We start from the raw sequence: 22249 nt of genomic DNA, 5'->3' as shown, positions 1-22249 counted from the left end.
GAAATTGAAACAATCGCGTGGTCGAGTAAAAGGCACGTTAACAAGAATAATAAAGCAAGAATAATAAAGTCGATTATAGCTGACATATCAAAATCAGAGGCGAAGGTTAGAATTAAAAAATGTGAAGAGCTATGGAATTCTTTTGAAGAAGTACAAATGTAAATGGAGGAACCTGAGATCACTGATTAAACAGCTGCATTACAGTTTGAAGAGGAATGTGAGGGAGAACGAGAGCTATTTGAATGTATTTACTTCATCACAGTTACACAACTGCAAACGATAATAGATAAAGCAGAGGATGTTCAAAATAATTTACTAGCTCAAATGAACACGGCAGTAAACAACGCCGTTCGTCAACAGGAAGTTCCACAACATCATAACAGAAGAATGCAGAAATTACCAGAAATTAAATTACCGGAATTTAACGGCGAATTCACAAAATGGTTGCTTTTTAAGAACAGTTTTGAGTCAACCATTCATAATGACACTCAACTAACAAATATCCAAAAATATCAGGATCTGATCGGTCTTCTGCAGGGCGAGGCATGCAAAGTCATTCAAGGTTTTACCATTTCAGAAGAAAACTACACAAGTGCGTGGAACTTGCTTGTAGATACATATGATAATCAAATGATGATAATCGAGACACATCTAGATGAACTCTTCAAGTTTCCTACAGTTTTTAAAGAGAACAAATCTGAATCATTCAGGCAATTACAATTTCATATTCAAACTCATATGGCTTCATTAAAAGCAATGAAGCAACCAGTACAATATTGAGATACATTAGTTATTCATCTAACAAAGAAGCAGCTGGATTTCATTGAGCAAAGAGACTGGCGGGAAAGGGTGAAAGGCAACACTCCAAAAAAGATGCCAACATTGGATGATTTCTTGAAATTTTTAACAGAGCGTTCCTGTTATATCCCAGTAGAATGCGCGCATGTCGACCATAGCATTTATATAGAAACTGTGTTATTCTTTGTAGAGGTTGCTTTATGTCAGTGTATCACGAGACACTTTTCAATACAGTGTTTGTGTAAGCAAGGTGTTCTTGTTTAATTATAAATGTCATTCGTGTATGGTCATAACAAAAGGAAAACTTTCAAAACGTCAGAGGAAAATTATAATATTGTGTCTGAATACAAATATGTTCTGCGATTAGTGACCGAACGGGAATACGACTGTCGTGTTACGTATATAACCTCAACTACGTAAATGTCATATTCCTAACCTTCAATAACTCAAACATTTCTCCATGGATGCAGACCAGTTTAAGCAATTTTTAGCAGCAATGCATGCAAATCAACAGGCACTCTTAGATCAACTGAGAACTCAAGCACCAGTTCAATCTACTCAACCTATTATTAATTCCAATATATTTCTTATTCCACACTTCGAATGTTTCAACCCACAAGCAGAGACCTTTCGAAATTACCGGCAACGTTTCGAAAACTATCTACAATTGAAAAATGTGTTCACCAACAAGAAATACGCCGCTCAGATGCTACATAATTCGATTGGATCTACGACTTATAACACATTATCTGCATTAGTGGCACCAAAAAACCTAGTGATTTCGATTATGACAATTTAATTGAAACCCTATAAAAACATCTTTGTCCTAAGAAGAATGTTCTGGTAGCCCAACATAGGTTTGTATCCACTCACCAGCTTGAAAATCAACCTATTGCTATGTTGCTACATTAAGGCGTGCTACAAGTGACTGTGACTTCAATTCTACATGTGAATGTAAGGTAAGCATTGCTGATGTATTTCTAAGAGCACAGTTCATTAGGGGAATTTATGACAGTTCAATTCGTGAACAATTACTCCAGGCAAATGTTCAAGAATTTAACGAAATTGTAACAAAAGCTATCGCTCCTGAAACATGTAAGTTAGACAGCAAGGAACTATCACCATCACCTGTATACAAGGGTACTTATAATGATTCTGTTCAAAAAATCAATCACAAATCAAGACAGGACGTATCTCACGATGATCAAAGCCAAGCAACACCTGTAAGCAAGGCCAGATCAAAAATTGACTACGACGAATTGGGAATTCAAAATATGTGTTTACGTTGTGGTAGAAACAATCATCTAGCGAAGGACTGTAGGACTGATTTTAACAATCTGAAATGCAGTTCATGTGGGAAATTCGGCCACATTAAGAAAGTGTGTATACGTACTTTGTTAGCAACGAGAAGGAATTCCAAAATCGACTATCATTTTCTTCAGGAAGAAGATATTACTCAAACATTCAGTGTTAGCCATATAATATACATTTTTCAATATCACGAATATCCACATGCGAAGACATTTTATGCTAGATTTGAAGTAGGTTCTGGAGCCGGTTTTACCTTGCTATCACGTTCTAGTTTCAAAGCGCTTGACTTACGTGTACAACTCCAGAAAGCAGATGTTGCATTTCGTTCTTATACTAAGAATGTGTTTTTACCTGATGGCAATGTTAATGTTACTGTTACTTATCAGAATAGAACTTCATCTGAAGAGTTATATGTAATACCGGACGACTTCAAACCGCTTCTGGGGCGTGTCTGGATCCGTCACCTTGGTATTAATCTTCAAGAATTGACCGTGAAGCGGAATCAAATACTAGTCATATCGATATACAGTCAGTCGGTAGTATTTCTGAAATAAGAGATTTCCAGAAATTTTCGAAGAAAAGATAGGGTGTGTGCCAAATTTGAAAGTGTCTCTTAAGCTCCGAAAGGATGCCAAGCCAGTCTTTCATAAAAAACGCGATGTTCCATATGCCTTACGGGAGAAAGTAGAAAAAGAATTAGACGATTTAGAAGCAGGTGGGATAATCTCAAAAATCAATTACGGTGATTGGGGTTCGCTACTAGTAGTGATTCCATAGTCCGATGGCGGAGTTCGACTTTGCGTTGATTACAAGATAGGCGTCAATGACAAATTAGTAGCAGCAAACTACCCAATTCGGAAAGTGGATGACATCCTAAATAGCTTGAAGAACTCGAGGTACTTTTGCCACCTGGACATATATAAAGGATATCTTCATCTCCAGGTTGATGATGAGAGCAGCAAGATCCAAACCATATCAACACATCCAGATACATATCGCATGCATCGTCCTTCCTTTGGTATAAAAACAGCTCCGTCCGAATTTAACAGAATCATAGATCAAGTTTAATCTGGACTATCAAAAACTCATTCATATTTTGATGACATTATTATTCATGGTTTTACAAAAACAGAATGTCAACAAAATCCATTTGCCTGCCTTCAAAGGCTCAAAGAATTCGACATACATATAAATCAAAGGAAGTGTGCTTTCTTTGAAACCAGCATCGAATATCTGGGCCATGTTATTGAATATAACAAAATCATGAAGTCACCAGCCAAAGTTAAAGCAATACTTGAAATGCCTCGTCCGGTCAATACAGACGATGTTCGAAGATTTCTTGGAATGATAACATGTTATTCAAGATTCATTCCCAATACTTCAACTATGACCTACCACTTGAGGCAGCTTCCCCGCAAGAATAAGAAGTTTCATTGGACTAGTTCTTGTGAATCAGCATTTGCCAGACTAAAGGACGAGATCGCAAGTGATCGAGTGCTGATACCTTATAATGCAGATCTACCACTGGTTCTAGCTTGTGACGCCAGTCCAATAGGTATTGCTGGAGTCCTGTCACACATTGTTGATGATGTTGAAAAGCCTATCGCATTTGCTTCAAGGTCCTTGTCTTCAGCTGAACGTAACTACAGCCAGCTGGATCGTGAGGCTCTAGCAATTATGTTCGCTGTCAAGTATTTTTTATTTTTATTTTGGACGCAAGTTTAAGTTGAGAACAGACAATAGCCCACTTACCAGAATCTTCCATCAGAATTCAAAATTACCAGCTATGACTTCTGCTAGATTATTAAGATATGCTTCATTTCTTTTCGGGATTTGACTATGAAGTTGTATACAAAAAAGGTTCAGAACATACCAACGTTCACTGCTTGTCAAGAGCAGCGATCATTCAATCACACATTTCAAAGGATATAGTGGTCAATGACGAAGTTCATAAACTCTGTTATTCAACCATCGCTGAAATGGGCAACCACGGAATTAAATCCTGACAGTATTCGAATTTCAACAGAAAACGATGAATTGTTATCAAAAATCAAAGCAGAGCTCATGTCATCTGAATCCATAGACAATGAATTCACGCTACATGATGGAATCTTATTCAAGGGTCAAAGAGTCGTCATTCCGTCAAAACTCCAGCCATTATTCCTGAAGGAATTACATAGCACACACATAGGGATTACAAAAATGAAACAGTTAGCAAGGCGTTATTGCTACTGGAAGAATATTGATAAGGATATTGAGAAAATGGTAACATCTCGTCAGGCCTGCGCTGACATTCGATCCTCTCCAGCGAAAGCACCGATTCACCATTGGGACGTACCTACAGACAACTGGAGCCGCGTCCACATGGATTATGCAGGTCAATTTCAAGGTTTCTACTTCCTTCTAATTGTTGATGCAAAATCCAGGTGGGCAGAAATCAAAGTAATTCGAGAAGCTCCGACATCTGTGAAGACAATTGAGCTATTAAGAGAAATATTTTCATTTCTTGGATTCCCAATAGCGATAGACTCTGATAACGCTGCAATATTTGTAAGTGACCTATTCAAATCGTTCTGTAGGGAACACGGTATATTCCAAAAATTCACAGCTCCTGGACATCCCGCAACTAATGGAATGGCTGAACGAAGCATCCAGACGCTAAAACGTCGACTAAAAGCCATGTCGAATGAGCCCTTGTCTATATCCAGAAGAGTGCAAGAGATCCTTCTGAAATGTCGTGCCACCCCTCTAGAGTGTGGAAAATCACCAGCTGAACTGTACCTGAACAGACCATTATGGATCAAACTAGACGTTATTCGCCCAATCAAACAGGAAGGAAATCAAGAGGAGACTCATGGACATCGCAAATTAAGCGTGGGAGACTGTTATATCCCAGTAGAATGTGCGCATGTCGACCACAGCATTTATATAGAAACTGTTTTTTCTTTGTTGAGGTTGCTGTATGTCATTGTATCGCGAGACACTTTTCAATACAGTGTTTGTGTAAGCAAGGTGTTCGTGTTTAATTATAAATGTCATTCGTGTATGGTCATAACAGTTCCCAATCATATATGCTTTTAAATCGTAACAAAACCAAGGCATTGAACACGAAGGCAAATCCGAAGGACAGACAACTTAGCAAGAAATTTGTTAAGACGACGTCTCAGGCAAGCTGCAATCTGTGTGGTGGAAGTCACCCCATTTTTACATGTGAAGAATTAATTAAACGATCAGTTGAAGACAGAAGAAAACTGCTTCGAGGAAACGGACAGTGTCATAACTGTTTGAAACCAGGACATATTGCAAGAAATTGCAGAGGATCAAAATGCAAGAAATGTGGACCTCTTCACAACATACTTTTACATGCTGAGGAAGATGACAAACAGAAACAAAATGTGTGTCGAATCTCAGCATTCACCTGCTTCACTCAATGTGAGCTTGGCGAAAGGAATAACATCACGAATACTTTTGTCAACAGCTTTAATTGATGTGAAAGATGTTCACGGAAGAAGAATGACATGCTGAGCCTTACTGGATCCGGGATCTCAGTCGAATCTAATAAAGGAAGGTCTGTATAAGAAACTTGCTTTACCGAATGTCAAGACAAACACACAGGTCATTGGAGTAGATTGTTCCAAAGTGGAAACGAAAAGGATCACGAGAGTACACCTCGCTTCAAGGAATGACGGATTTGAGGAGGAAGCAGAATTTCTAGTTTTGCCAACTATAACAGGACGATTGCCACAGTAGAGACCAAGAAGGACAAGATTATTATTCCAAAGGACATTCGCTTGGCAGATACCACATTCAACAAGCCTGGAGACATAGACATGTTAATTGGTGCAGGACTTTATTGGAAAATAGTCATAGATCCAACCAAGAATGAAGCCGAAGGACAACCAGCCCTGCAAAACACCCGATTAGGCTGGATTATAGGCGGTGATGTTTTTGAGAAAAACAAGGATCAACAACATGCATGAAAATTAGCAATTAACAATTGAACCCCCCCCCCCGGAAGAAGGGTCTAAGCCACATTTTTCAGCAAGTTGAGTTTTTTGCGGAATAAGGGTCTATTTCATCTCAGGTTATTGCATGCGAACTATGATAGTCATACCTTTAACAGAAATAGGTCATTTGTCTGTTATAACTGGAAGGATAATGAACGTGAAAGGAAACGAAATAGGGGTGAGGCTTATACAGCAACGAAAGGCGTTATAAAAGAAGCAAAAACGAGGCCACAACAGGCGAGTGGAATAAGGGTCTATACTAAATGGGTTATGTTGTGCTAAGGAAGGTCCTTAGAATAAATTTGGTCATTGTTTAATACATCATGCATTATACAAACCATTCATTTAATTATCATTACGGTAAAATGGTATAGGGTATAATATTATAATAATTTTCTGCTTCGTTGTTTCGGGGCCGTGTGTATGATCCAGAGTTCTGTAACAAGAATGGGTGTATTCAGCTCACTGACTGTGAAAAGGAGGAGTAGTGTACAGTATACTATACCATGGACCTTAATGAGCAGTCTTTGTTTCTTGTGAATAAGTGCCTCAAAATCTCTGAACCGAAAAGGAGGTGTAATCAGAGAACAGATGCCACTTCACGTCGGAAACATTCTTTTGAATACTACGTTCCAGCAAAAGGTAGTGACAGTAGTTCACTGCAGGTTTGTAAAATAACTTTTTCAGTCATGTTTAGTCTGTCTGTCAAGAGTTCTGACTTCAAAGACGCGAAATGTTGGTCAAAGACCCTAAATTCAAGGTTAATGAAGCAATGTGACTGAAGTTTTCTGAAGATGACCCCACATATGTGTTTATGGAAAGATGCCACAGTTTGATTGTTCCTCGAGAAAGATATAGCTTAGTTAAAGGTGTCAAGAACAGACGGAATCAGCCACTATTCCTGCCACAAAAATTGCCACAACTCTACGGCCCAACGCTACCCATTAAGAAAGAAAAAAGAATGACCTACTGAAGATGTGTGACTATATGTCTCAAGAGTTCAGAGGATTCTATAATGATTTGAAGTGATTCATCTCCAAATAAGTAACACTGTATTAAACTGTGAAAATGTGGTTTAGACCCTTATTCCATGATTTCAAAATGAGAAATGGCTTTTTTACTACATTAATAAGGTTGATTTTTGATCATTCGGTTTTCAAGTGGTCTTGAAGCATTCTGATTTATTTCAAAATATGTACTTTTCATTTTCTCATTATTCAGACGTTTTTATGTTTCCTGAACATTTTTGTTTTGTGGCATAGACCCTTATTCCGTGGGGACCTTCAATTATCAGATCAGATGAAGAAACTTTGGAGACAAGAAGCAATTCCGGAGATTCAACATTACACCTCAGAAGAAAGAATATGTGAAAGACAGATCACGGACACCGCTTCGAGAGATACAACAGGTAGATTCATCGTAAGGCTCCCTATTAGGCCAGATGTCATCCTCGGAGAATAAAGAATACACGCACTAAACATACTAGAATCATTAGTCAAGATATTAAGCAGACACCCTGAACTCAAGACTGCTTATGCAGATTTCATGAATGAATATGAAAAACTAGGACATATGAGCTTGATTGAAACAAACCAAAATCAAGATGTACCAAATTCATACTTCATACACCATCAACCAGTGGTACGTCCAGATAGTGACACCACAAAAGTCAGAGTGGTATTAGATGCCTCGGCAAAAACATCACTCGGGACATCACTAAATAACAAGCTATGACAGGACCTGATTTACAGCGAGATCTTTTTCACATTGTACTTAGACTTCGCAGCCATAAGTACGTCATGACGGCAGATGTGGAAAAGATGTTTCGGCAAATCCTCATCCATCCTGAAGATCGAGCATTCCAGCAAATTGTGTGGAAAGAGGAATCTTCAGCCCCTGTGAGGATCTATCAGTTGAATACAGTAACATACGGAACAGCATCAGCACCTTACCATGCCATGAGATGCCTAAATGAATTGGCTGCTCTTCATGAAAATGAATTTCCAGCAGCAGCAAAGGCTATTCGCGATTATTTTTATAAGGATGACTGCTTAAATGGAGGAGACATTCTAAATGACGTGATCGGGCTACGGCGGCAAATACAAAATATGCTCAAGAGGGGTGGAATGCATTTGAGGAAATGGAGGTCCAACAGCAAAGAGATCTTGCAGGATTTGGAGAGCAAAAGCGACGAAGGGACTTTACTGGTTTTAGACAAAGGTGAAGGTAGTAAGACTCTTGGACTCCTCTGGGACTCAGCACAAGATTGCCTTGACTTTCGAGTTGAGCTGGCAAAGCAGTCACCAAGATCCAAAAGAGGTCGCCTCCAAAATCGCACAGATTTTTGATCCACTGAGACTCGTGGGTCCAGTACTGATCAAAGGGAAGTTGTTGATGCAACACTTATGGGTAGATGGATTTGAATGGGATCAGCCATTGTCTCGAGAGCACCTTCAGATTCGGATCCAGTATTATACGTCATTAGAAAGACTGAACAACATCAGAATTATGAGAAACATAAATCCTGGGAATTGCTCCGGCTCTTTTGATTTGTTTGGATTTAGTGATGCTTCAGAGAAGGCTTTAGGAGCATGCATTTATGCAGTTTGTCAAACGCAAAAGTGGTTTCTACATTTCCAATTTACCTTTTGCGAAGACGAAAGTAGCTCCTTTAAAAACCATTTCATTGCCAAGACTCGAATTGGAGGCAGCCCTTCTTCTTGCACAACTTGTCAAACAACAGTGAGTGCTTTGAAAGAAAAAAATGGTCAGATCAGATTATACAGTGACAGTACAATGGTTTTGGTTGGATCAACACTGCTGCTGAAGACATTTGTGGTCAACAGGATTGCAAAGATTCAAGAAGCCACTAATGCAACCAGCTGAAAATCCAACTGATCTTCTCTCAAGAGGAATTACTTCAGCAGAACTCGAAGATAAAATGTTGTGGTGGAGTGGACTTCCTTGGCTTCGCACACAACGTCAACAACCAGAGAATTCAGAAGAATTTGAAACAGAACTACCAGAGCTGAAGGTCACAGCAGTTACGTTAACAGCAACATCAACCAGCATTCTACTGAATAAATTCTCGTTAGTTCCAAAATTATGCCGCATAGTAGCATATTGTCAAAGATACATTTATAATTGCAAACTCAAACCGCCAGAAAGAATAAAGGGTTCACTAGAAATACAAGAAACTTGTAAAGCAGAGAAACAAGTAGTCAAATGGACACAATTAGAAGCATTCCCTCAAGTACTACGTTGCTTAATTAATAATCAAGACCTCCCAAAGAAGAGTTCTCTAAAGTCACTCAGTCCGTTTCTGGATAGTGACGGATTGATTAAGGTTGGAGGAAGGCTCCGTTTTCCGGAGCTAACATCAGAACAGAGACATCCTGTGCTTCTACCAGCAAATAATCACATCACCAGAATGATCATGGAAAATGAACATCGCCGTCTGAAGCATTGTCCCCCAGAGCAAGTGCTACATGCAATTCGACAACGATATTGGCCTATCAGCGGCAGAAGAGAAGCGAAAAGGATTGTCAAGAGGTGTCTGAAGTGCTTTTGTTACCATCCTACATTTCCAGAGGTACGCATTGCAGATTTACCAAAAGAAAGGGTTACGTTAGTTGTTCGACCCTTTGTTACCACAGGAGTGGACTATTCAGGTCCAATATCTGTAAGAGAAAGCCACAGAAGAGGCCGCATTCATACTTACAAGAGTTACGTAGCTGTATTTACATGTTTCAGTACCAAGGCAGTGCATTTGGGGTTGGTGTCGGAGCTAACGACCGAAGCTTTCTTAGCTGCACTGCAACGCTTTATGGCGAGAAGAGGTTTGTGCAGCAGCTTTTCTCTGATAATGGGAAGAATTTCATTGGAGCAGCCAACGCACTACAAGATATCCAGTCCTTTTTGGAAAAGGGATCAACGACCATTACCTCCTCGCTCGCTCAGCAGCAGATACAGTGAAGTTTCATTCCTCCCCGGTCACCCCACTTCGGGGGATGGTGGGAAGCAGCTGGAAAGATGATGAAAAGACATTTGCTGACTGAAACACAGGGATGCGTGCTAACTTTCGAAGAAACCTACACTATTCTTTGCGATATAGACGATGTATTAAATTCAAGTCCCCTTACTCCCTTGCCAAATGATCTAAATGATTTAGAAGTCTTAACACCAGCACATTTTCTTCTAAGTGACTCGATCGTGCAACCCGTGCAAAGGGATTTGTTGAGAGAACCCGATAACCGCTTGTCACGTTGGCAGCACTTGCAGAAAATTCGGCAGCGGTTGTGGCAGAGATGGCAGCGAGAATACTTGCAGGAATTGCAAAAACGCATCAAATGGCATCATACAATCGACGTATTGATGTTGATTTTTCGGTGCCGTTAATTGAGGACAACATCCCTCCTCTAGAGTGGCCTAGAGTTAGTGGAACCGTACAGTGTCCTGTACAGCTCATTGAAATCATAGGTGCCTTTTTTACCCTATTAAAATCATTTCTAAGGATCGCGTTATTTGTAGGATGATGCGCGATGGGACTCGAGCAGCGTCTGGCCAGAACGGAACCCGCGAAAGATCGCCTGGAAAACAAAGCAAAGTTTGGGCAGGAGCCAAGCCCGCGTGAAAAAGCCCTCTCAACTCGCAGACAGAGTTGAAGATATGACGCGACGCTACGGTAGTCAAACACGCCCCGAGGTGTGGCCTAGTTTCCCAGGATTCCAAACAGAAGGAACTTCCGGTTTTTATGTACGTTTCACGGGTGCCAACGTCGAATTTTGGCGCGTAAAAATTATAGGATATTTTGATCCAGACATGGGAAAATTATGGGAGGCGCACAAATGAATAGAGCTGAATTTTCTGTGTATCCCAGACTAAAAATATGGAACACTTTATTCAAGGGACGAAAGGTCACCAGATGTCCAGCCGTGACATGTCGCAAACACATGTGAACGTGAAGCGTCCCCCAAGCTAAGAGTCGCGCTCAAAGATGACTCCACCCCCAGATGACGCTAATGGAATAATTAAAAAGCTGGAAGCAAATTACGTGAAAACTGCCGATCGTCGGTAGATCACACCTGGTTCAAATAAGAGAGGAAAGAGGGTTACAATACGCACCATTTAAATGTTTTGAATTCCTGGGATTAAAGCAGTTGCTGTCCTTAATGAACCGTGAATCGTTTACGCCCATAGTCTTCCGGTGTGTAGACCATAAAGGTTGGGCTGGTCCTCGCTGGAGACAGTTCCTAGCGGGTCACTGAGAGAGGACAGTGTGTTACATTGTGTTCCAGTTTTTACAGTCCGAAACCTATTGACCACGTACTAAGACAGTTTTATTGTGTCCGTCGCGGCCGTGAAATACAAAAGCCTTTGTGAAGTGTAGACGGGAAGACAAGCGAGCCTAGGCGAATGTCTCTGTGCCGCAGGTCAATTAATTAAGCTGCGAGCATAATTTATAAATGAGTAGCGGCAGCCGGCTATGGACAATGCCTGCCGAAATGAGCACGGGATATTAATAAATAGGTATCATCCAAATTGCTACTGTGAGTCAGGGTTCTCAAGTATTGTGAGCCACCCGATTCATGCTGAAAACACACCCGCGGTGAATAGAATGACCTGCCCGCTTATTGTGTAAATTCTGCGTGTGTGCCGCGGTAAACAGAGGACCGTGTGACGAGTTGTGGAGTGTTAACCCTTTGGATTACTCTAGATTTCAGCAGTGAACGAGCTATCCAGGATGTCGGACTTGTGTGGACGAAGATCGAAGGACAGCACGCCCGACTCCTGCGCCGAGGCCATGCAGCAGTAAGCTCCGCCATGGGTCTCCCGTGGAAGGAAAAACCACGGCCACCAAACAGATGAGTTGATGTAAAATATAATTTTCTTAGCACGTTAATGTAGAACCGGTCGTAGGATGAGCTTTCCTTTGTAATACCTAAATGTTGTAAAATAATGCATGTCCTAATGTGGAAATTTTATTGTTCTTTATCATGTTAACGTAAAATTCAAGGGAGCTAACTCCCCGGACGACCCATCTTTTTTTCTTACTATGTTCACGAGTGCAAGAAAAAGTGTGTAGAATCCTGCAAAGAATTCCTGCTGCCACTGCAGCGTTAACAAGGCATTACATTACTTTCCCCGCAATAAAATAATGCCCGAAAACTATTCAAAACACATCAATTATCACATCATTCAAAACACGTCAATTATCACATTTTCGTGGTGATAAGAATAGGCTATATTGAATGTTGTGATCCAACAGTTCGTTCTTTCATTTTTTAAGCACATTCACATAATTTTACATTAAAATTAAATAAAATTAAAACTCGCATTCAGAGAAATCCAACTGCTTCAGCAAGGGAAAGCAGCAGAAGTGATCAAATTACTGGGGAGGTATTAAAGACAATGGGGTGGTACATAGTGCCTTATTTAAAATTTCTCTTTGACTATGTCATAAATAATAGTGTAATACCAAAGGAATGGAAGGAATCTATAATAATATCAATTTGTAAAGAAAAGGGTGATAAAAGTATGGATTTAGAAAGAAATTTTCTTGTGAGGCACAACTGGTGGGATTTCCGCAGGACATCAGATCAGTTGGATTCAGGAGGTCAGTTAGATCGCATAGCCATAGATCTTTCCAAAGCCTTTGATACAGTGCAACTCGGAATATTATTAAAGAAATTGGAGGGAATAGGATTGGACGTAAGGGTTACATGTTGGATAAAAACATTTCTAAATTCAAGGGTCAGAAAGTCAAAGTAGGAAATAATGTATCACAGGAAGAGAAAGTTTGGAAGGGAATTGCACAGGTAGTATAATCGGTCCGTTACTTTTCTTAATATACGCAAATGATTTAGGGAACAATATAACATCAAAATTAAGATTGTATGCAGATAACATAATTGTTTATAGGGAAATAAATAACACTGAGGATTGTTCAGAATTACAAAGGGACCTTGAAAGTATCCAACAATTGGTTAAAGAAAATAATATGAAGGTTAATGGAGGCAAATCAACTATTACAACTTTTACAAACAGGAGCTTTAAAACTGAATTTGAATATACTTTGGATGAGGTAGTTATCCCAAAAGATGGCAAGTGCAAATACTTAAATGTGAGATTTAAAAGTCATTTGCCCTGGAAGGGTCATGTTGATGACATTGTTGGGAAAGCATACAGATCGTTACATGTCATAATGAGGCTACTTAAAGGATGCAATAAAGAATTAAAAGAAAAAAAGTTACGTAAGTATGGTTCGTCCATTATTGGAATATGCAAACAGTGTTTGGGATCCTCACCAAGAATACCTAATAAAAGAAATAGATAGTGTGCAGAGGAAAGCAGCAAGATTTGTAACAGGGGATTTCAGGAGAAAGAGTAGTGTATCAGAAAAGTTAAAGGAACTTGGGTGGGAAACTTTAAGTAAGAGAAGGGAGAAAACTAGACTTATAGGATTATATAGAGCCTACACAAGAGAAGAAGCATGGGGAGATATCCGTGAGAGGCTTCAGTTGGAAAATAATTATATCGGCAGGACAGACCACAAATATAAAATTAGAAGAAATTTTAGCAGAAGCGATTGGGGTAAATTTTCATTCATTGGGAAGGGTGTGAAGTAGTGGAACAGTTTACCAAGAGTAGTGTTTGATCCTTTTCCAAAATCTGTACAGATATTCAAGAAGAGAATAAACAGCAACAGAGAAAATAAATGAAGTGTTAGAGGGCATTCGATCAGTGCAGGTTATTGTAAATTTAAAAAATGTATGTGAATAAATTAATTCCATCCCCTGGTCTAAGGAGTTTGGACAGCCAAAGTAGGGGACTGCCTGTAGGGGTGAAGTACAGTGGGGACTTCGAGGGCCCTGGGACCACTACGGTAGCTGTGAAGGCCCTTCAGGAACTCCGAAAAGTGGTGGCAAAAGGGGCTCTGGTTAAGACGCAGCAGGTTGTTAAGCTACTTAGGTTCCAGAATGGGTAAAAAAAAAAAAAAAAAAAAGTAAATAAATGCAATGTAAAGTTTAATCTTATACCAGTTGTATAGTATCATTTGAAGTAATTCCACATACTGTATATCAGTTGACTATATTTGTAAGTAGTACAGGTGATATTATAAGTAGAATTTTGTAAACAATATAAATTTATTAAGGATGAGCTGTGTGTTTAATAGAAAAAATTGTTAGCGTAAATTGTATAATATTGTATTATAGGAAAATTTTCTTCTCTTGTTAATTTAATATTTAGTGCTTGACGATAATGTATTTTAGTGTACCATTTTTGCCACCGAGGTAGACACCTCATTTGCAAATAAAGAGATTTTGATTTGATTTGATAACGCTTTTGTTGCCTCTTACTTGACATGTTTACGTCTTATCGGTCTCCGCTAACCATAAGCTATTATAATGTCAACCCTGTCTCTGTGTGACAAAATACTATTTCAACGCACCACTAGGAGTGCTTTATGTAAAGAAACAAAAGACGCTGACTGCCAAACGTGTTCAGAAATCTCACTGAAATGTGTTAATTTGTCTTTAACAATTGTTTCGTAGTAACAAATGTTGGAAATGTGTTCGTGAAACAGGGCACTTTTAAACAAAGTGTTAAATAAATAACAATGGTTAGTTAACATTTGTTAAGTAAAATTTAACATACAGTTGAAGAAACCGGACCTAAGTCTCTTCATACAGGTAACTTTCAACTGACGGATGTGGGGCTGCCACGTTAGTCTCTAATCAAAATGGAGACTGTTTCGCAAGCGGAGCACTGGTTCAGGATGCAAAAACCGACGTAGACACTAGTGTAAAACTGTGGTTCTCGCCGCTGAAAATAAGAAACCATGCTGCAGGATCCATCTGTCGACTTGGTTAATAGCTTGCTGTAGCTGTCTCTCAGCAAACGCCATCCTTCTGGAGCTGTAATGTAGAGCTAAGTCATCTACATACAGCGATGGAACTACTACAGGCTCAACAGCGGCAACTATGCCGTTGATGGCGATTGCGAACAGCGTGACGCTCAGTACAGATCCCTGAGGTAATCCATTTTCCTGAACGTAATATTGAGAAAATGCATTCCCTACTCGGACTCGAAAGAGCTGGAGGGACATAAAGTTCTCAATAAACGTTGGCAAATTTCCCCGAAATCCCCACTGGTGTAGAGTGGAGAGAGTTCCATATCGCCAGGTAGTATTGTGAGCTTTTTCCAGGTCAAAAAACACGGCAACCAGGTGTTCCTTCTGGAGAAAGGCCTCCTGAATGGCTCTCTCCAGTCTGATCAGATGATCAGTGGCAGACCAATGAGAGCGAAACCCACACTGGTAGTTAGACAAGAGACCTTCCTTTTCCTTGGTCCACACAAGACGCCGTTTAACCATCCTTTCAAATAGCTTACAAAGGCCATTTTTAAGTCATATTGGCCTATAACTATCTAGGAGTTTTAGATCTTCATGTGGTTTGGGAATTGGTATCACAATTCCCTTACGCCATTGAGATGGAAACACTCCCTCACTCCATATTCTGTTGAATAGGGTGAGGATATCCTTGAGAAATCTGTCACTCAAATGCTTAAGCATTTGATTATGGATTTTGTCCGGGCCAGGTGCCGTGTCTCTGCACTCCGCAACTCCCACTCTGTGAAAGGCACGTTGTAGGGATGTGAAGCACTAGAGGCGAAAGAGAGATGGTGTGCCTCTGCTTCGCGCTTAATTGGTAGAAATGCAGGGTCATAACTCCCAGAGCTGGACGTATCTGCAAAATGTGCAGACGGAAATGATCACTGTTTGTTATTGTTACTAAACAATATTTTGTAAACTATGTGGTCCACAACCTCACCATGTGCTACTATTGTTCATTTCTGTCTGCATCATTTGTTTTTTCATTCCTTTGTTTTCTTAGGTTAACACAGTTTTTAGTTTCAATTATTATTTTAAATTAACACCTTTTCACTGAATTTTGTCGCAGTGAGTTGTTTTTTGCTCCGCATATTGATGTAAATATTGTATACTTGTGCTAATTTTGTTTCCGTCTAGGCTCTCTTTTGTTTGTTTTTTCATTTGCTCCATTATGTTTTTTAGCATTTTTTCAACTTATATTATGTAAATTATTTCAAATCTCCCCTCATTTTTCACTGAAGATGGCTCAAATGAGCCGAAACATGTTTGAATTTGTTTACTCCGTCTAATGACGGAATATTTATTGTATTGAATTAGGAGGATACTCTCATTTTTCACCTTTGTAAAGTGAAAACCGTCAATACGGAATGATTCTAATATCTTGTAATGTAATTTAGCTAAGCGACAGTGATAACCAGTGCAGTTCCATTGCAGTAGTGCCATTGTGTGGATAGGTAAAACCTCAAATTCAGAGCAATTTCTTGCCCTTCGTTCGGTTCATTACCTGCCAGGTTCCACCATCTTTGTCGGTATCTTTTTTGTCATCCTCACCATCCACGACAATGAGTGGTTCAGTCTCCATTGCCTCCTCAGAAGAAGGAGATGCAGTGACTGGGCACTCCGCAGACAGTGATCTCATGGATTGGGAACAGTGGGCCTTCTTCCTGGGAGAACTAGGGTCTCCAGAAAGTGATCGAGCAAGAGGGCGTCGGGGCCTCTCGCTCTTGCCCACCGTTTCTGTATTTTTTGGAGGAAAACTGGCAGATGGCTTGCCGGATTTCTTTGGGGATCCTGTGACCCCCGATTGAGTTGGAGAAGGCTTCTTCTCCAATTTCTTACGGGAGCTCTGTGGCTTCACCTTCTCATCCTTTATGGTCTGGACATTGGAAGGAGGGCTGGACTTTCCAGCCCTATCTGGGGAAGTCTTTCCCCACGCCCTGATGGGGGAGGACTTCCCAGCCGAACATTCCTGGGAAGGGCCCTTCCCAGGTAACGTCGGCAGTAACGTTCTTTTCGATGCTTCACGTAGTGAGACTTTGACTTTTTGATGCATTTTCAGTACTAGTGTTCTGTACAAAACTCTGTGGAGTGATGCGCACATTTACGACCTTTTCAGCGAAGGAGATGGAGAACTCCGGAGCAGCCATGGACTTGAACTTCCTCCGGGCGTCTGGATAAGATAGCTTATCCAGCGTTTTTATCTCCTGAATCTTCTTCTCCTGCTTGAATGTGGGGCACTCCTTGGAGATTGGAGCATGCGCACCCGGGCAGTTGACGCACACAGGTGGTGGTGTGCAGTCAACCCCAGCATGCTCGCACTTCCCACAGATTTTTCAGGTTGTCGAACCTGTACATCGCAATGAGGTGTGGCCAAACTTTTGACAGTTACTGCACCTCAATGGTGCCGGAATATATGGACGAACAGTCAGACGATGCATTGCCACTTTTATCCATTCAGGTACAGTCTCGGCATCGAAGGTAAGGATGAAAGCACCCATATCGAGTAGCTTATCACTCACACGCCTCTTCAACCTCTTCACGTCGGTTACACACCGACGTGCTAGGTACCGGATCATAGTATCATCGGAAGACTTAACCAAATCCCTGTGGAATATAACTCCCTTGCAGGAGTTAAGGGTTAGGTGCTTCTTGATTTTCACCTCCACCTTTCCGAATAACTTGGCTTTAAGTAGTCGTCTGCACTGTTCAGCCATGGACGTCTTGATAAGTACGGATCCATTGCGGAGCTTGCGCATCTCGTCGACTTCACCAGCAACAATTTCTTCAATTGAATTGCTTATCATAAGAGGACATTCATCAAGGAAACTTTTACCATCGACCCTGGAAGCAACCAGGAATCGAGGAAGACGTTAGTCAGTTATATAATCCACTGGAACTGGAGTATACTACTGACGTTTTTTGCCTATCTTGGACGCTGTTTTTTGAAGGGTGCCACCCTTTGAAAAGGAAGGAGGAGAAGAGAGAGGTTCCGTTTTTGGTCCCACGAGTACTCCGGAAATATGAAGTCGACCTTCGGCAGAGCCCAGGAGTAGTACCGAAGGCAAGGCTATACACTCCAGAGGGAGCTCGGTAACTGGAGGGGGTCGCTAATAACTACTCTCCCAGTAGCCATGCACCTCGCCACAACCCGAAACTTGTGATTGGGGGAGGATAAAAACCTCCGTACTATAACTGTTCAATGGCATGCGAGTCAGTTGTTGAGCCATTGAAGGTTATGCCAAGGAAAAGATCAACGCAAATTACTCGTAAAATACGTCCAGCAGCCACAGATCAAGTTATCATACGTCCAATTGTGTATAATCACCGGAATAACTCGCTCATTCAAACAAGAAATTCGATGGATATAAAAACAAGACAGAGATTCATAAGCTTGGAACCCCGTGGTCATCGGATGTTTACAATCATGAAATGTGATTTAATATATGAGCAGAGGCTAGGAAATAAAGCTTGCAATTTCAACAGCAAGAAGAAGCAAGTCTACCATATGATATTCAGGTCCAACAATAACGCGGCGGAGGCCATGACTTAACGTTATAGGTTAAATGATTAAGAAGGCATTGAAAAAAATAAATCGATTGTATACGTCATGAAGATAAATAAACGGTGAAGTGTTCCTTTGCACATCTTCCTAATCAGAAGAGATGACGTTATCTCGGAGCTTATTTCCTCCAATGTCAAAAACATATGGAAGAGAAGTTACAAAGTAGCGAACTTAGCATAAGATATGAAACGCAGACCAAGATTATTAATGTAACAATTTTAATGAACTTTTGTTTTTATGAACAACTGTATTGTATGAAAAACTGAGATTGAAGGTTGACATAATAGCGATTCAGACGTCTTAAGAAGGAGCATTTGGAATAGTAGAATTTAAAGGAAATATTGAAAGACGTATTAGGAAGACAATAATATTGTATTGAATAACAATCTAATATTTGATATTTAAATAAGGCAAGTCTTCTGGAATAATATTGGAATAATTGTGTAATGCCTTTATCACTGTATTAATTATATTTATATAAGTTTCAGGTCCTTGGACTCGTAATGAATGAAGACTATTCCCTTGATGTAATGATGGGAGCTGACATGCAGAGTTAAAGGATTAGTGTCCTAACAGCCCCGGAAGGGTGCCGGGATGAGTGCCAAACCGAGACCGATGGAATGGAGATGAGAGCAGTGTTACGAGATCTGCACTGATAAGTACCAAGATTTCTATTCTATCTGTAGATGCATAGTGGTAGAGTAGATTTCATTTCATTTCATAATGAAGTAATATTAATTGAACAGCTTGAGTGACCTAATGCGATCAGTGTTGTCAACTTATATTTTCAAGATCCGCTAAATACTATTAAAAATCTGCTAAAATTCCGCCAAGTAATCCGATCTCAAATAATGAGCAATAAAAATTAGCAATAATAATAAATAATAATAGTAAAAGTAAATGCCTGCACTCACCTGATCTGTGGGTTTCACTGGGATTAACCCCATGCTTGCGAGCCGTCGAGCTAAAACTTTTAGGTAATTTACTGCCGGGTGCAAATTAGGTGAATCCTCTACCTCAAGGGCCACACACAGAACAGGCAAGTTCATCTTCCTTCATAGCATAAATATAAATGCTGCTCTCTCACAGTTTCATTATCTGTCGTCATTCATCAACTAAGAGATCAGTAACCTTTCCCCACGCATTACAAATTTTTGATACTCTATCATAACATCAAATCCAAGTAACAGGTTTTCCTCATGCGACTGCTAGCTCCTGACAAAAAAATACGGAATAGCTCGGAGACAGACTGGAGTACAAATTTAGAAAAAAACGTAAAATTGCTAAAACACTGAATTCTGCTATAATAAATCTAGAATTCCGCCAAAAAATCCGCTGTCCGCTAAATGACATATTTCTCCACCGACAGTCTTCTAATTCCGCCAAATTTAGCAGAAAATCCGCTAAGTTGGCAACACTGAATGCGATCATCGCAAGTGCCCGGTGACACTCGTGATTACAATTAAGTTCGATATGAAGGTATTGAGATCATTTGTCCTATGCGAGGTTCAGTTAGTAGAATAAGCATTTTTGTTGTGAGTTACCCAAAATTCTTTATGATTACTGATGTAATGAGGCGTTGTCTTCATAATTTGAATCATACTAGCACTGCATAAATATTTTCGTGAGGTGATGTGATTTAATGTTTATCTTAAGAAGGTCTTCCTGCGTGCGACATTGTACAGTTGCAAATATTTTGTGAAATTAGTGCCGTGATGATTGTGATATGTCTTATAATGATGGTAATATTCTTTGGATAGATGCTTGTGTATTTCATGGGGTAAGTAATTGTGAATAAGTATGGTGCGCTTGAAGTATGGTGAATAACATAAGGATAGAAACGAACAGCCAATGAAAGAAGAGAGTGGTTGCATCGACAAGGCATTAGCCTTTAGAATATTGATTTGAGAGTCGTCGATAAAGTGTTTAAATGGTGAATGAAGTTATTATGGTAAATGGTTCATTGAGAATAGGTATTATGGAAGCGTCATAAGTAATTTTCATGGTTTTCAATTAACTTAGGATTGAGATGTGGATTTAAGCATTCATCGTACAAATTAAGAGAATCCGAGATAGGCAAGCAGTAAGGTTATCATTAATTTTGCTGTGTAACATGTCCGAAGGTTATGAGTGGAGATTGGCATACTATCATCGAGACATTATTTTGCGACATGATGTGGTACGGATACCGAATATTTGAATGAAGGATCATTGACAAGAGGTCTTCAACATTAAATAATCACAATATGGATGTAGTAGAGTGTCATATTAATCAAATTATTATCACCTGGTATTGTGTAAGTTGTGTTTTTTGTGTAGTTGCTTGTAGCATGAATCTTTGTAGATAGTAGACCTTCATGATTTTCTTTCAGGAGGATAGTTCCGGAGAGATCAGATGCCGTTAATCATTTCTAGATCTTGTTGATTACGTTAGTATCAGCTAGGTATTGTGTATTCTTTTTCAGGTGGCGAACGTGAATTCCTGGGACACAGTGTTCTTATTCAATTGAGTTATTGCTAAATCCAATCATAATGTTTTTTAATACTGTACGATCGCTCATTTAAGGATGGTCATACTGATGACAGGTCATTATTAGGGAACTCAAGTTGATTAACACTTAGGCAATTTATGAAAAGAATGATAGAATGATAGGGCATTGAAAGATGAAATCTTGGATACATGAACGATAAACATAAATGAGACATTTTAGATTTTCATTTTCTTTTTTTATAACGGGCGGACAATTAATAACAAAGAAATAATTTTATGGATGACCTTCAGCAAGTCCCATGTGGATTTCATCAAGATAGAGTTTCAATTTAAATTTAAATTTTAATGATGGTGAATGATAATGATATTAGCCAACAAAGAGTTTGATTTCATTTTACATGATTATTCTCCAACCACGCTGCGATGTAAATATTATTGTATTAGTTTAGTTATTATGATTTCATTAAATCGGAAGATCCCTCCAAGAAACTAACATTTTGATATTTTCTTTTATTCAAATGAGATATCCTTGTATAGACAATTTAACTATTATTTGTTGCGATAATAAGGGCCTTGCGTTAAATGCCAGTAGAACTGCATCGATATTCATCGAATGTCCGTGCCCTGGGTGGAATCTTATGTATCACCACTGACTCTAACCGAGGCTTATTTACAAAACCCACGAACCCTTAACACCCACGGAAGGACGGTTGTAGTACTAACCTATTCTACCTGAGGCAGAGAGAGTGGCTAGACAGGAAGAGGAATGAAATTTAAGAAGGTGAGAATAGAAGGGTAGAAATAGTGATGAAGAATAAAGAGCACAGACACCTCTCAGGCAACTTGGGGGATACCTTGTTAGTCTGGCTCTACACCAAAGCCAATCCAGCATGGGTAACCCTGAGATGGCACAGCCCTGGGATCAACAAGCACACAAGCACCCACACTGACGTCAAGGTCTTGGTGTCCCTAGAGGGGGAAAGAGGAGTGGGGAGAGAATGCCTCCTTGTCTTACCCCTGTCTTGAATTCAAAACTTTATGAGAGCGTTCCTCTTCACTCATAACCTGGTGTTATTTAAAGTTTGCTGGATAAGGTTATGAGTCATCTGGTCCAGTCCTAATGCCTGCAGGATTTTCATAAGATTAGGTCTGTCAGTCAAGTCATACACTTTCTTAAAGTCAACAAA

This window comes from Anabrus simplex, chromosome 3, assembly GCF_040414725.1.
Source record: "Anabrus simplex isolate iqAnaSimp1 chromosome 3, ASM4041472v1, whole genome shotgun sequence".
In the NCBI taxonomy this organism is placed as follows: domain Eukaryota; kingdom Metazoa; phylum Arthropoda; class Insecta; order Orthoptera; family Tettigoniidae; genus Anabrus; species Anabrus simplex.
The sequence above is the reverse complement of the archived record's forward strand: the minus strand, read 5'-3'. Positions refer to the sequence as shown.